The sequence below is a fragment of the Leptosomus discolor genome, chromosome 4 (assembly GCF_034619465.1).
Source record: "Leptosomus discolor isolate bLepDis1 chromosome 4, bLepDis1.hap2, whole genome shotgun sequence".
NCBI classification, from domain to species: Eukaryota; Metazoa; Chordata; class Aves; order Leptosomiformes; family Leptosomidae; genus Leptosomus; species Leptosomus discolor.
Window position 1 is genome coordinate 17,008,594 of NC_141394.1, and position 13,817 is coordinate 17,022,410.

Consider the following 13,817-nt stretch of genomic DNA (forward strand, 5'->3'; position numbering starts at 1 on the left):
AAACTATCCAATGTAGGGGAATCCACCACTTCCTTTGGGAGATTATTCCAATGTTTAATTGTCCTCAGGATGAAAAAGTTTCTTCTGGAGTCCAGTGGGAATCTCCCTAGGAGTAACTTGTATCCATTACCCCTAATCTTTTCCTTGTAAAAAAGGTGTCTCCGTCTTCTTGGTAGCCACCCTTTATGTACTGGTATATGGTGATAAGGTCTCCCCTAAGCCTTCTCTTCTCAAGGCTGAACAAACCTAGTTTTCTCAGCCTTTCTTCATATGGCAGGTCTTCCAGTCCTCTGATCATCTTTGTGGCCCTTTTCTGGACCCTTTCCAGCTTGTCCACATCTTTTTCATACAGCAGGAACCAAAACTGAATGCAGTACTCAAGGTGTGGTCTGACCAGTGCTGAGTAGAGTGGGATGACTTCTTTATCTCTGCTGGTCATGCCTTCATTAATGCAACCCAGCATCCTGTTGGCTTTCCTTGCTGCTGTGGGACACTGTTCACTCATGTTGAGCTTGCTGTCCACCAAGACCCCCAGGCCCCTTTCCACAGGGCTGCTCTCCAGCCAGGTGGATCCCAGTCTGAGCTGCATTCCTGGGTTCTGTATTCCCAGGTGCAAGACCTTACACTTGTCCACATTGAACTTCATAAGGTTCCTGCTAGCCCACTCCTCCAGCCTGTCCAGGTCTTCCTGGAGAGTGGCTTTCCCTTCTGGCGTGTCAACTACCCCACTCATTTTTGTGTCATCTGCAAACATCATCATGGTTCTCTTGATCCCAACATCCAAATCACTTATGAAGATATTAAACAACACTGGGCCCAATATCGATCTGTGGGGGACCCCACTTGTGACTGGTTGTCAGTTTAAGAATGAACTATTTATTACCACCCTCTGGCCTGTCAGCCAGTTCCCCACCCACTGCACAGGCCACTTGTCTAGGTTGTAATGTGTCAGTTTTTTGAGGAGAAGGCTGTGGGGGACTGTGTCAAAAGCCTTGGAGAAGTCCAGGTAGACAATGTCCACTGCTCGCCCTGTATCAACCAAGCAGGTTACTTTGTCATAGAAAGCGATCAGGTTTGTTAAGCACAATTTGCCCCTGTGCTGGCTTTTCCCAAACACAAGCTTCAGTTTACTTGTGATAGCCCCTAGAAGTATTTGTTCCATATCAACATCTTCTTTTTCAAGAAAACAAAATGGCTAGAACAGGAGAGCTGTTCATATGCAGTGGTCTTGTTCATGGTAGAAACCTCACAATAACCTTTATAGTTTTAGGGCAAAATTCTCTATATGGTTGACTTTGGCACCAGTTTCCTGATTTTTGCCATTCCTAATACTAGTTTAAAACATTAAATTGCATTGAAACAGAGTTTGCTCTTAGTTGTGGAGATTTACAGTGTATAGAGCTAGATTAAGTATTCAGAGATAAGAAATAATTTCATTATTTCTGAAGGACGTGTTTCATTGCTGCTTCCAGTTAGGAAATCTTGATACTCAGTGCATTTCCAGTATTTCTGTTTCAAAAAAGCTATGAGTAGATGTAAATTGATATTGCTGCGTTCTCTTCTACCTTGCTTAGAAACATACAGCTTTTTTGGATGAGAATATTAAATATTGAAGATTGAGTAGATTTTATAACTCTCAAAATGGTAAATATTTTTCTGGCAAAAGTAAAAATTCTCAGAAAGAACACCTCTGCTAATGTTAGAGGATGTTTCCTGTATGTCCCTCCTACTACTCACATCATGCAATGATTATTCCAGTAAAACCAGGACTCCACAAGTCTTTCTGCGGTGTCTCAGCAAAGACATACTCCACTCATAATCCTAAATTATTTGCTTTTGTTTTGAGTCCTAGGGTTTTTTAAGCTGTACTTGTACGCAGTGGCACAGGTCCAGCGTCTCCTTACTGTATACCAGCTCACCACCTCCCCAAAGGTTTGTTCCCTGTGCACATTAACTAGTGTTGATGTGAGTTCAGGTGTGATGGAGTAGGGAGTACATCTACAGTATTCCTCATTCCAGCATCGAATGTCTTACATTTACCCACTTTATGCTGACAAAGAATGTTTTCCATGGAAAAATCTCTCTCTCAAAATAAAAAAACCCCAAAACATTGAATTCACTGAAGCTTACTTTGAACTTAGACAAGAGAATGCAAATCCTGAAGTCTTAATATTTGAAGTATTTGCCTAATTCAAACATGTGAGCTAAATCTTTTTGCTTCACAAGGACACTCCCTTGCTTAAAGTTAGGCACTGGTCTTTAAGTATTCTTGCTGGGCTGTGTCTCTAGTAAGCCATGTTCCAGCTGCTGTCTCTTATTTATGAGTACATGTAACTCTGTAACATTCTTTTTCCTTTAGCAGAATACTTGAGAGCCCAATGAACTGTTTTTAAATCCTGCCTATTAAAGAAGGCTTTAAAGTAGAATGTGGTTGGGTTTTTGTGGGTTGTTTTTTTTTTTTTAGATAAGGTAGCATCGTCTTTTATCTGACCTGGCTAGACATGAACATCAAAGCTCTATCAAGGTAAGGAATGTGATACTCAGATTATACTAAGAGAATGCTTGCAGTCACTCCAAATTGACCAAGTTGATATGATCTATCTTTGTTAACAAACCCACTGCGCTGCATAACATCTCACTGGTTCCCATATACTACAGCATATGATCTTGTTACTGTTATAGGATAACTAGCCAAAATCACCGTCTTTTTTCATTAACTGGAAAAAAGCAAGTTAAGTTAGCTCTATCAGCTTTGCATTGATGTTTCTGTTTTGGAACACATTTAGGTTTTTTCTTTATACATTTAGAAGAAACCCTTTTATTTGTTCTAGAAGGTAGGACCAAGGGAGGCTCTTACTGCTGTTCTCATCTACAAGACCAAGAGGAATTAATGTGTCACATCAAGAAAAATTCTGATTGTGCTGTTACAATATAGCAGTCCTCACTGTCAAATGAGTCCTCCTGCCACTCTGCTTCCGGAAAGGTTTGTCTTTATGCAGAGTTTGTAGTCTAGAAGTTATACATCCATGTTTGAACATTCCAGTTTGTGTTGTTCAGGAAGAAAAATCTGGGTCTGCTTCTTAATCTAAGATGTGTGAATAACACTATGGGAGTAGGGGGAAAGCGTGTCTAAAGAAAACCATAGAGTTAAATCCTGAATGTCCTGTGCATGACTTATTAATTTTAATGTTGTTTTCATCACCATGAAAACTGGTCTGTTCTCTTGTGGCATGAAGAGGGAAAACAGCTCAAATTCAAAGATAAGTAAGTGTTACACGGTTGGTGTGGGGACTGTGGATTTGACTCTGAACGTAAACAAGGTTTTTCCTCATTGTTCAATGCTCTAAGGCAAGTGTAGTTCTCTAAATGAGAACCATGTGTACAAGGTTAAGGAGGCAGCTTCTGATCTGACAGACTGATTTGTAGGTATGTGATGTTGTCTCATGTCAGCCTAAGTTTCACATGTGTATTGCAGGGTGGATGAGTTTGTTCTCCCACCCTGCCCCTGCTTTCTCTTGGCCTGAGAAAGCAGCTTGTGTTGTTGTTTGATGTTCAGAATTATGTGTTTGGGGAACAAGAGGGTGGTTCTTGCCGTTCCACCTGTGTGCCAATAACTGGAAAAATCTTGGTGTACTCTTTGCCTTATGCTAGCAATAGACATCGGTGAGGTTCTTCAGCATCAAGAAAATTAGGGCCATCGTTTTTGTCTCAGTGCTTAGAAGATAAATTTCTGAAGTTGCATACCTAGTCTTCCCTTTATGTTTGCCTTGATTAATAGGCTATGCATAGCACAAAATGGAGCTACTAACCAGTGCAAGCAGATCTCAAACTGGCCTAAAACTTAGTTCCCGTAAGTGCCTTATAAATATAAATTTAAAAATTTTTTTAAACAAGAATCAAAATGGGCAAGTCAGTTGGTGACTCAGATTTAATCACTACTGCCCCTAAGGGGGGAACAGTAGAGCACTCCTTCATATAAGGGACAAAAGATGAGGAGTGTGGTTATTCCTCCTTGTATTTTAAGGACATTAAACAGAATACAATTGACTCCTAGTTGAAGTATAATCTTGAAGTATTTATCTTAGCTGGCTCTCAACTCATTTTGACTGCCAACAAGGGAAGGTCGATGGATTTCCCTGCGAAGTTTATAGCCAGCTGCTTGAAAGGAAAACAATTTTTAAAGTCTTAACAATACTAATGGGGATTCACTCCTCAGCTCCCAGAGAAGAAAATGTCAACAGTGGCAAGAAGAGTTATCACGGAACTGCAGTTTTCCCAGGCAGAATTTCTAGTAAGGTTATGGCTTTAACTCATAAGGTAACCAATGAGAATTGCTAGTAGTGCTCTACTGCACAAATGCAGTGTTACCATTTTATTATTCAACTTGCTACAATAAGGCAGGTTAAGGGTTCAGAAAGTCTGAGTTTGTACATTTGTGTATGTAATATTATCCCGAATTTGCATGTGTACCTAATGTACAAGTAGGTTATCAGGTTACTAATGGCCACTTAGATGTCTAAAATTACCACTGATAATCTGGAAAACCAAAAGTACATCTTGGACTCCCCAAATCACAGGTTTTAATAGGGTGGGTTTTTAGCACATATTTTGAGCTTGGAGGCTTCTAATAGCCATCTTTAAATGGCTACATTTATGTAGTAGTGTGGGGAACCATTCTCAGAAAAACACCTTTATTAATTTGCTAAAGTTACAGTTGTCTTTGAAATCATGAATGTGTTAGCACTGTTCATGATATTTCTCAAGAAAATATTAGCGCTTCTAGTAAAAGGACACTAGGTTATTTACCCAAAAGTTAAACATGGGTTTAAAAGACCAATTAGATCCCCACACTCTAAAGGCTTATTTCCTTTTCTTAGTAAAAAGTATTGTCAGAAGCCTGATTAGGTGGAAGTGAAACATTAACACTCAGAGAGCTATGAGTTATATGAACACTTCTTACTTTCAGCAGTGTTTGCTGCACTCATTGGTTGTTTATATTGTGATAAGGCCTAGAGACAATATGTATTAGACACATGGAAGTATGTCCCCGCCCTTAGGATTAGGAAGGAATGAGAAATAGCAGATGTCCAAGACAAATACGTTTGTCGGAATACAGAATAATGTCAGATCAAGAAAAATACTGTGATATACAGCATCTTACTGTGTCAGGCTGAAACACTACAGCTCATTCCTTGCCATGTAATACTTCCAGTTAATTGTGTCCCTAATGGAAGCTACAGTATGGGATTTGAAAGAAAACATAAATAACTTTGCCACATTGGCTCCAGTAAGAGTGCCATGAGAGGAGACGTGACCATGCTTGGACGAATTTTGTGGACCCTGGTGACAAGCCTCTGTCAGGTGTCACAGCACAACGTGTCACTCGGGTCTTAAAGGATATTTATCTTGTGTTGTCTTGGTCTAGACTGCCTGTAGGAATGGATATTCACACAGGATGAGCAAAAATGGCTTTTAAAAAACGTTTTATTAATAAGATTTTATACCCACTTTAAAAAGATGTCCCCTGCATACAGTTTATCTTCACAGTTTATTTCAGTACAGATATACAGAAAGAGAGAAAACAGGCCAATAGGGTCATAACCAAATCTTGTTGTTCTTGTGAAAGGGAAAAATACAAAAGCATCATGAATACCTACACAGGAAGATGAAGGAAAAATCATCTCTTGGCAGTTGGAGTTTTTATGTGTTTGGGGTTTTTTCTTTGCTTCTTGCTGGAGTTAACAGGTCTTTTGTAGTTATGCTAACCATCTAGGAATGTTACTTTCAAAGGCTATATTTTCTTTTAAATTCAGGTTTTGTTCTGTTTAAATAGGATACTGGCACAATCCTCTCTTGTCCTTTTAATATGTCCACTGATGATATTGAACAAAGGAAAAATACTCCATATCTGTATCCCTAAAAAAGGAGTGCCAAAAATGAAAAGCAAGCTGAAAAGGGAAATAAATCCTGGTCTCCAACATTTCCTCTTCAGTGAGACCAAGACACATGAACTGAGTTATCAAAGGGCTGAGATAATGCATAACATATGCCTATGTCCTGCAGGATATACTGCAAATTGAAATATAGAACAGGTTTGCCTGGGATTTTTTGCTTTGTTTGAACAGTTGATGTGTATCTCCTACTCTTTTTGCAAGTCTTCAGATAAACATCTCTTTACAAGTATGGTATTTGGTTGTTCTCTCTGTCTACGAAGACTTGATTTATGCTGCCGTTCTTTTTGCTGTTACATTGAAATTATAATAGTACTATGGGGAAAACAGCAAACAAAATTGCAGGAGTAGAACATTTATATATTTAATGCAGTGGGATTTCTGATTAAGGTAGGTGGCCTAATAGATTCCGTATGACTGGACAGCCTGCATGAAATGTGTCCTCAACTGTGTGGCAAAAGCAAGACTTCAGTTTAGTCTCATAGTCTCATCCTCTTAAAAAAAAAAAAAAAAAAAAAAAAAAGGCGCAAGCTCATGGTGATACTCATTTCTCTGGTTAGGTTAGGTTTCTTTTCAAGAACAGTCTTTCACCTGTCAAAGTAAGAAAGAATCTTTGATAGCAGACATGATAGGAGGTAAGATCAGCTGCAAACTGGACTGAATTTAGGACAGCCAGAGAGAGGGAATAGAACTGAAGACTCTTCTTGCTCATCAGATTAACGTCACCATTACAGGCGCTACAGTGCAATGCCTGCCTGGAATCCATGCCGGAAAAAGTGCAAGGTGCACCATGTCTCCTATGCTCTGTGACTCATCTTCAGGTGCAGTTTCTAGAAAGTGGGCTGGAACACCCTTGGACTAAGGGCGACACTGGCTTTGCATCTCCACCCTTTAGGGAAATTTTCTCACTGGTCATCTGTGCTCTATGTGATGATCTGGCCCTTCATAAGATTAATGTGATCATGTACGTGTATATTTTAGATGCGTTCTGTGCACAATGAGTGGTACAGACCCTTTGGAGATTTAAGTGCCCTTCTGCCTAATCTCTGCATCTGACTGCTTCTGGACACATACGCAAAGCACCTGCCAGGCATCCTAGGATCTCTCAGGTCGAAGATGATAGTGCCTAGTCAGTGCAGAACAGTCCTGTGCGGGGGAATGGAGTTTGGTGTCCAGGATTTTCCTAAGTTCTGTGTTCCAGCACTATCTATTGTAACCATGATCCTTGTTAGCGACAATACTTAACTTACCTGCAGTGGATAAAGTCTATCTGCTGTGTGTACCAAATTTTTTTGTTGGCTATCACTGGGATCAAACATATGTAGCTTGGAACAGAATTTGTCTGCTCCTGGCAAATTCTCATAGTGAAAATAACCTATGTTCTCCTTGTTTATGCCTGTGCAATTATTGCCACCGCAGTGGGGGTGTCTGGAGTAAACAAAGGTTGAGTTTGGTCCTAAGTGTACAGCGCAAACTATTCAGATAAATTGCTTGTGTATGTTATGAACCTATTAGTGTACTCAATAGTATTAAATGACTATAACGCAGTTAAATTTTCATGTCTACAAACTGTCAAGTGATTAAGTGGTTTTCATTAGCATAAATGCTCAGCTTTTTGATTTGCATCAAAGAACCTCAAACCACTTTGAGACAGCTTATATGGTAGCTTAGCCTCTCACACAAATGGCTTATTCCCTTTTCCCACCTCTCCAATATACTGTTAAATGAGAATATTTCAATGCAATTGCTCTACGTGTTTGTTTGCTCTGATTTTCTCCATCAATAGCTTTAATTTTTGAAACACCACAATTATAAGCATTTTCTCTGTGATAAAGCTGAAATGACCCTCAAGGAACTGAGAAAATCAGGGTTTTTCTCCTGTGTAGTTGAAAGCTGCCCTACAGTTTTCATAGTGAAATGTACCTATTTATATAAATAATGCTAGGGATTGAGTGAGGGAGCAGTACAGAATTTTTATTGTATATGTTGTATTTCATTTTCTATAACTATGGTAAGGTTTTCTGTTGGTATAAACAATATATTTGCTTCAAATCATTGTTTTCAGAGTCTGAGCTGTAAATTACTTAGGAATATTACTCCTGGCAATATGCAAATGCAATCATATGTGTTGCTGCATCAGGTGCAAGATAACAAAATGCGACCAGATTATGCAATAGGTAGGAAAGTCAGGATTACAGTGTAAGTGATGACTTTACAATGTACTTCAGTTATATTTGTCAATAATAAGAAAGTGAACTAAACTGAAAGATCTTTGTAGTGACTAGTCAAAGGAAAATATTACAGTAATACAAAACACTCTTTAAAATACTGACGTTATTTAATCTGTCCAAGGTATAGCCCATCCTCAGTGTACTTGAGTATGTTTCATGGAGTTTTGCATCAGACTAGCCTGAGACGCATAAGATTTTTGTGACACATGCTTGAATAACTGGTTCCGTAGAGGCTGCACTTGAGGACATGGTGCTGATCCATGCCTTTGTATTGAAGATTAGTGTTGAAACAGGAATGCAGAACAATTACTCCACTATACTATACCTGGTTAAAGAAAGATGAGCACTTTCAAGAAACATTGTGAACTGGGATAAAGTGTGAATGGATAGAAAGAAATGCGATGTTAGAAATAGTACTGTAGAAGGGGGTGATGTGAACCAGGGAACGTCACATAGCTCCATCAAAGCCAGAGCCAGTTAGACCCCTAAATAACTCAGTAAAAAAGTGTTTGCCTCCGAAGTCCACCACTTGGAGCTAACAGTTCACAGTAAACATTCTGTCATGGGCTGAGGCTGGGCTGACAACTAATGAATGACAGATGTTCTCTATTAATCCCTCTTCCCTCCAAAAAGGGAAAGAGAGAGAGAACAAGGGAGAGAGACTTTATAGTTCAGAAAAGAAAACTAAAACAGCTTTAATGAAACAATAACAATAAAGGAAAAGATAAGAAGAAAATAATGAAATATATACAATACGTACCACTATGCACAAATAGATACAAAACCAATACCGAACCGAACTCCCCCCACCCTGACGACGATACGTAACCACCATGCTGCAGGGCTGGCACTGGGGCAGTCCCAGGCTGGACATGGCAGCAGATGGAACCGGATGCAGGAGCTGGACTCAGGTACTGGATTAAGGGATGCACGGATCAGGGTCGATGATGGAAGAACAGAGTCCTCAGATGTCAGCCATCAAAGAAGAGAGATTGACCCTTTTGATTCCTCAGCTTTATACTGAATATGTCATATAAGGGATGGAATACTTTGTTGGTCAGTTTTGGGTCACCTGTCCAGTTTGCTTCTCCCTGTAGGTGTGACCTTTTACATGCTTGCGACCCTTTTCACTTACAGTACCCCAACATGGAGTACAAGATTTAGCAGTGACATTGGGTCGCTAGAAGAACAAGTATAAACAAGGGCCTCTGCCTACCACTCCTTGGTATGAACTATAAACATCAGGCCTTATCACTGCTAGAAGCAGTCACTGTCTGGAAAAACATGCTGTTGGTTTCAGAAAGTGCAGTTACTTAGAAGAGACTTAACTGAAAAATTAAAGTACTAAACCAGAATTAGTTCTGGTTTAGCCCAAACCAGGACACATTCCATGTGCAGTCCTATAACCTCCTGCTGACATAAATGAAAATACTCCCTTTGAGCAAAAATGCCAAAGCATGCTCTCACTTCCTGAATATTTATAGAAAGTTGCTATTGAAAAATGAAATAAAGAAGTGAAGAAAGAAATAAAAACACTTCTAGGGGAATTTTTAGCAGTGTGGCTTGAAATTTGGCAACAATTTGGAAAACATACCATATGAGACCTTAGAGAGGTTGCTCACAGAGGTAAAAATACTAATGTAGTGGCTGGGCTATCAGCCCAGAAAAGAAGGACGTGTTGCTTTTAGCTGTGCATTGCTAGCAGGAAAAGTGAAAAGGCCGAAGATTGAGGGAGAGCATCACCAGCATGAAAAGCATGGCTGATGGAGGTTTGGGGATGTTAGTTAAGGCCGGGTTGTGCTGCTCTCTCTCTGCAGCTGGGTGATTGCTTTCACAGGCATTCCCTAAAATCACCAGTGGGCCTGTTCCTGTGAGCACCCACGCACTGCTGTTCCGCTGAAACCCTGGCAAGAATGTGGGCCTCCATTTTAGACAGTGTTTTTCTAGCAGCAGAAGTTAGTAGGTTACATTCCTGTCTTGGTTTACACCAGAAATGATGACGGTTGCAATGTGCTAAATGTTACTGCTGCTATTTATTCTTACTTTTAAAACAGAAAAGTGAATGCCCACTAATGCAACTCTTTATGGTTCTACTACAGGCTATAATTAGGTTGAAAGAGCAAATGTGTCACCCCTTCTAAGTATGAAGAGGAGGTATAAAATGTAAAAAGTGTTACTGACCTTACCTTTTGGGTTGTCCTTTGCTTTAAAGGGAGACATGTCAGGTTCCCTTTCTGTGTATAAATTTCTAAGCATGAATAGGTATATTTATTTTTCGCTAATGAGGATATAACTTGCATATTGAAAATTTCAGCCTAAATCGATCTAGCCATTTACTAGCTGAACTTTGTAGTCTATAAAGGGACCTCATAAATTAATGTTTGGTTAATTCAGGAATTCTCTATTTTGAATAAGCAGGGCCCATTCTTCAAATCTCCTGACAAAGATTCCTTAGTAGAGGCACCCAACAAAAGGCCTTTCATCAAGACTGTCTTCCCCACACCCCCAAACACACTGGAGTGCTTTCATGAGAGCATTTTGAAGTGCAATCAGGAATAAACTAACACTTGTCAAAATGAACAAAAATACATTTTGTTACATGTTAGTCTGTTTTTTTTTCTAGTATATCTGCTCACTTAAGGGTTGATTTACGAAATTGCTGTGGCTCACAATAGGACTTAAAAACTCTGTGTCCGGTCAGAGGATTCTCGGAAGCAATATATCCTTCAGAGCACTTTCGAAAGGAGACATCTGGTTTTAATCTTAAAAATCAATGATGCAATATGGCCCAGGGCTTGCAAACATTAATTTTCAACAGGTTGCATTTTTTTTTTCTATTTGTTCTTAAGTGATGGACGATTTCTGCCACAAAGCATGCATAAATTAAAATGCATGCATGGAAACATGCTTGTGCGGCATGATGTGTACACTAGTGGTTTTGGAAACAAGACATTCTTTCACTCCCATCAAATGTGTGAGTCTTGCCCCTTGGCACGAGAAGTTCACTTCCTGCACTCCAGTTCTTAGAGGGCCTAAAGCTGGGTTTGGATTTTTAATTTTTTTTTTTCAAGCAAGCAATAAAAAAATTGATACCATGTGCTGTAAAGATGTAAAATGTACTTATGTCTTTTAAGCTGAGAAGGACTGAGGTTAACATTTGTTTCAGATTTCCAGCAATACCATCATTGCTGTGTAATAGCTGAAATGGTTCTATCCATCCCATTATGAAGTTACTTTGTTTCTTGATAAGAAGACACTACGTACAAGGCAAATTGGGGGTAGGGAGAATCACAACTGTGTGAATTGTTTAACCTTCCATCACAGTTCAACGAAGTTTTTTTTTTTTAAACAAAAAAAAGCCTTTGGCACACTGCCTAGATTTTGTAAGGCTACTCATGTTTTGTAAGGCTGTTCATGCTTTGTAAGCCCCCAAAGATCACAGTGTTTCTGGCTCAAGCCTGAAATCACATTGAGCCAAAGCTGAACAAAACTTTTCCACCATGTTGAGTAAACAGTTCAAGAAACTGCTATTGGTCACAATGCTCTTACGTGTTCTTTGCGAGCTGGCTGCCACATCTCAGACCATGATGAACAGTAATCATAAATACATTGTTTGACTTCAAACACTTCCAGGAATCATGGTCATGGTCAGTGGTAGGTGGAATATGGTGTCTGTTATTTCAGTTGAAACTGTGTGCTGGAAAAAGGAGCAAAATGATGAATTTGCTAACTGCACAGTAATACTCCTTAAAACTCAGCCACATAAATAATCATGAAAAAATTGAAGCCAAAGCTTCTCCCTATAACAAGATTACTGATTCTAACACTATAGAACACAAGTTCCTACTTAGGAGCCTAGAAGATGTCATGGCTTAAAGAAAAATACTTCATTCTGAAAAATGGTCTCAGTGATTTGGGACTACTGATGAATTCAATGTGGGCAACAGTTAAGAACACAATTGGTGGTTTTCTAACCATGTTTGTGTGTGTGTTTTAGGGGGTTTTTTGGTCTGTGGCTTGTTGTTTAGTTTTTGGTGGTTGGGGTTTTTTGTTTGGGTGTCGTCCCTCCCCCAACAGAGCCATTATCCTGTATCTGAGCGTCTAGGTCGTGGTCAGCACCAGAATTTCTTCATGTAATTTCCAGAAAAGCTGAGTCAAGGCTTTTGTGCACAAATAATATCTTTAATTACAACAACCTGAATCAGCTGGGGGGAAAAAAGGGTTATCAGACAAAGGGCTTCAGTGCCCAAATCTTTGCATGTTTATTTTCCCAACTGTGTTAATTTCACTAATGTGAAGATATTATTCTTCCACTACCTGTGATGTCTTCAGACCATCACAGCTGTAACAGTACTTGTATTTTAGCTGGTTCATTTATAAACTAAAAAAAAGATAAGTTAACGTCATATTTAGTGCTTGGGGGCAACCAGGGGCAATGAAGACTGCTCAATATCTGATCACCAAATGAGTGTTTCGACATTTGTGCAAAGAATTTACATAGTATACTTCAAGACAGCAAGAAAGGGATGGTAGACAAGTTTCACAAGCTGTACTGACACCTCAGGCTCATGTATGCACTAGCACATGTAATTGCAAGCTTATAACTGGCTGCTATTTTTCCTACTGAGGAAGAAATTTGCCCCCTTACAAGACTAGGAATTGCCAGCTCCTTACTTTTTAATGAAACATGAAATTAGTCCAGCATACTTAAATATCTAGCATTGGATTATAGCCTCCATATAGTAGCATCCCTGTCCTGGCTTTACTTTTGATACAGTAACTTTATAAACAATTTAATCCTCTGTTTTCTGGAAATCACTGGAAATCTTTAACAATCTCTTTTTAATTAGAAATATGCCATCTTTTTCATAGAAGGAGGATGTTGTGTTGTGTTAAAATCAAGAAGCGTGGGGATTTGTTAACTTTTTGAACTTTAAAAAAAGTTCATGTTTAGTTCATATTTCAGGATAATATTTGAGATGGCTTATGTTCAACCCAATCTTTTATGAACCTAGAACATTACGGACCCATTCCTTTCTATCTTGCACAAGGATTATGAAGTTGTAACACTGGAGCAAATAACAATGAACAAGGAGAGAAGGGATGAGAGTATTCTGCTTGGAAATGGAACTGCCTGCTTAAATGTTTTGATTACTATGTTGACTTCTTTTCAGTTTTATGGTAAGCTTAGATTTATTGACAGATTTATTGTAGTTGGAAGTAAAATTGTCAGACTTGTTCCTGCAGCACCAGTGTAAGGTATTTTGTTATACTGCTATGCACTTTAAAAAATGATTTGGCCAGTATAGGTTCAAATGACCAGTATATTTGAGACAAATGGTATGAATGTTAAAGAGGATTTTCAATTGGTTAAATCTGAGTGAACACAAAAAAGATCAATTAAATGAATATTAAGAAGCTTACAAAACTTTGGGGTTTATTTATTATTTATTTGGGTGGAAAGTATGCTGTTTATATATGTACATATATATAAAATGAAATGAGGTATTTGATACATATCTTGGTAACAGAAGTATTTGGTCTTCAGACTGACTCAGCAAAATGCTCCTGAATCCCGCTGTTGTAGCACATATCTTGTCATGTGCTGTTACTCACAATCCATGTCACGGCACAA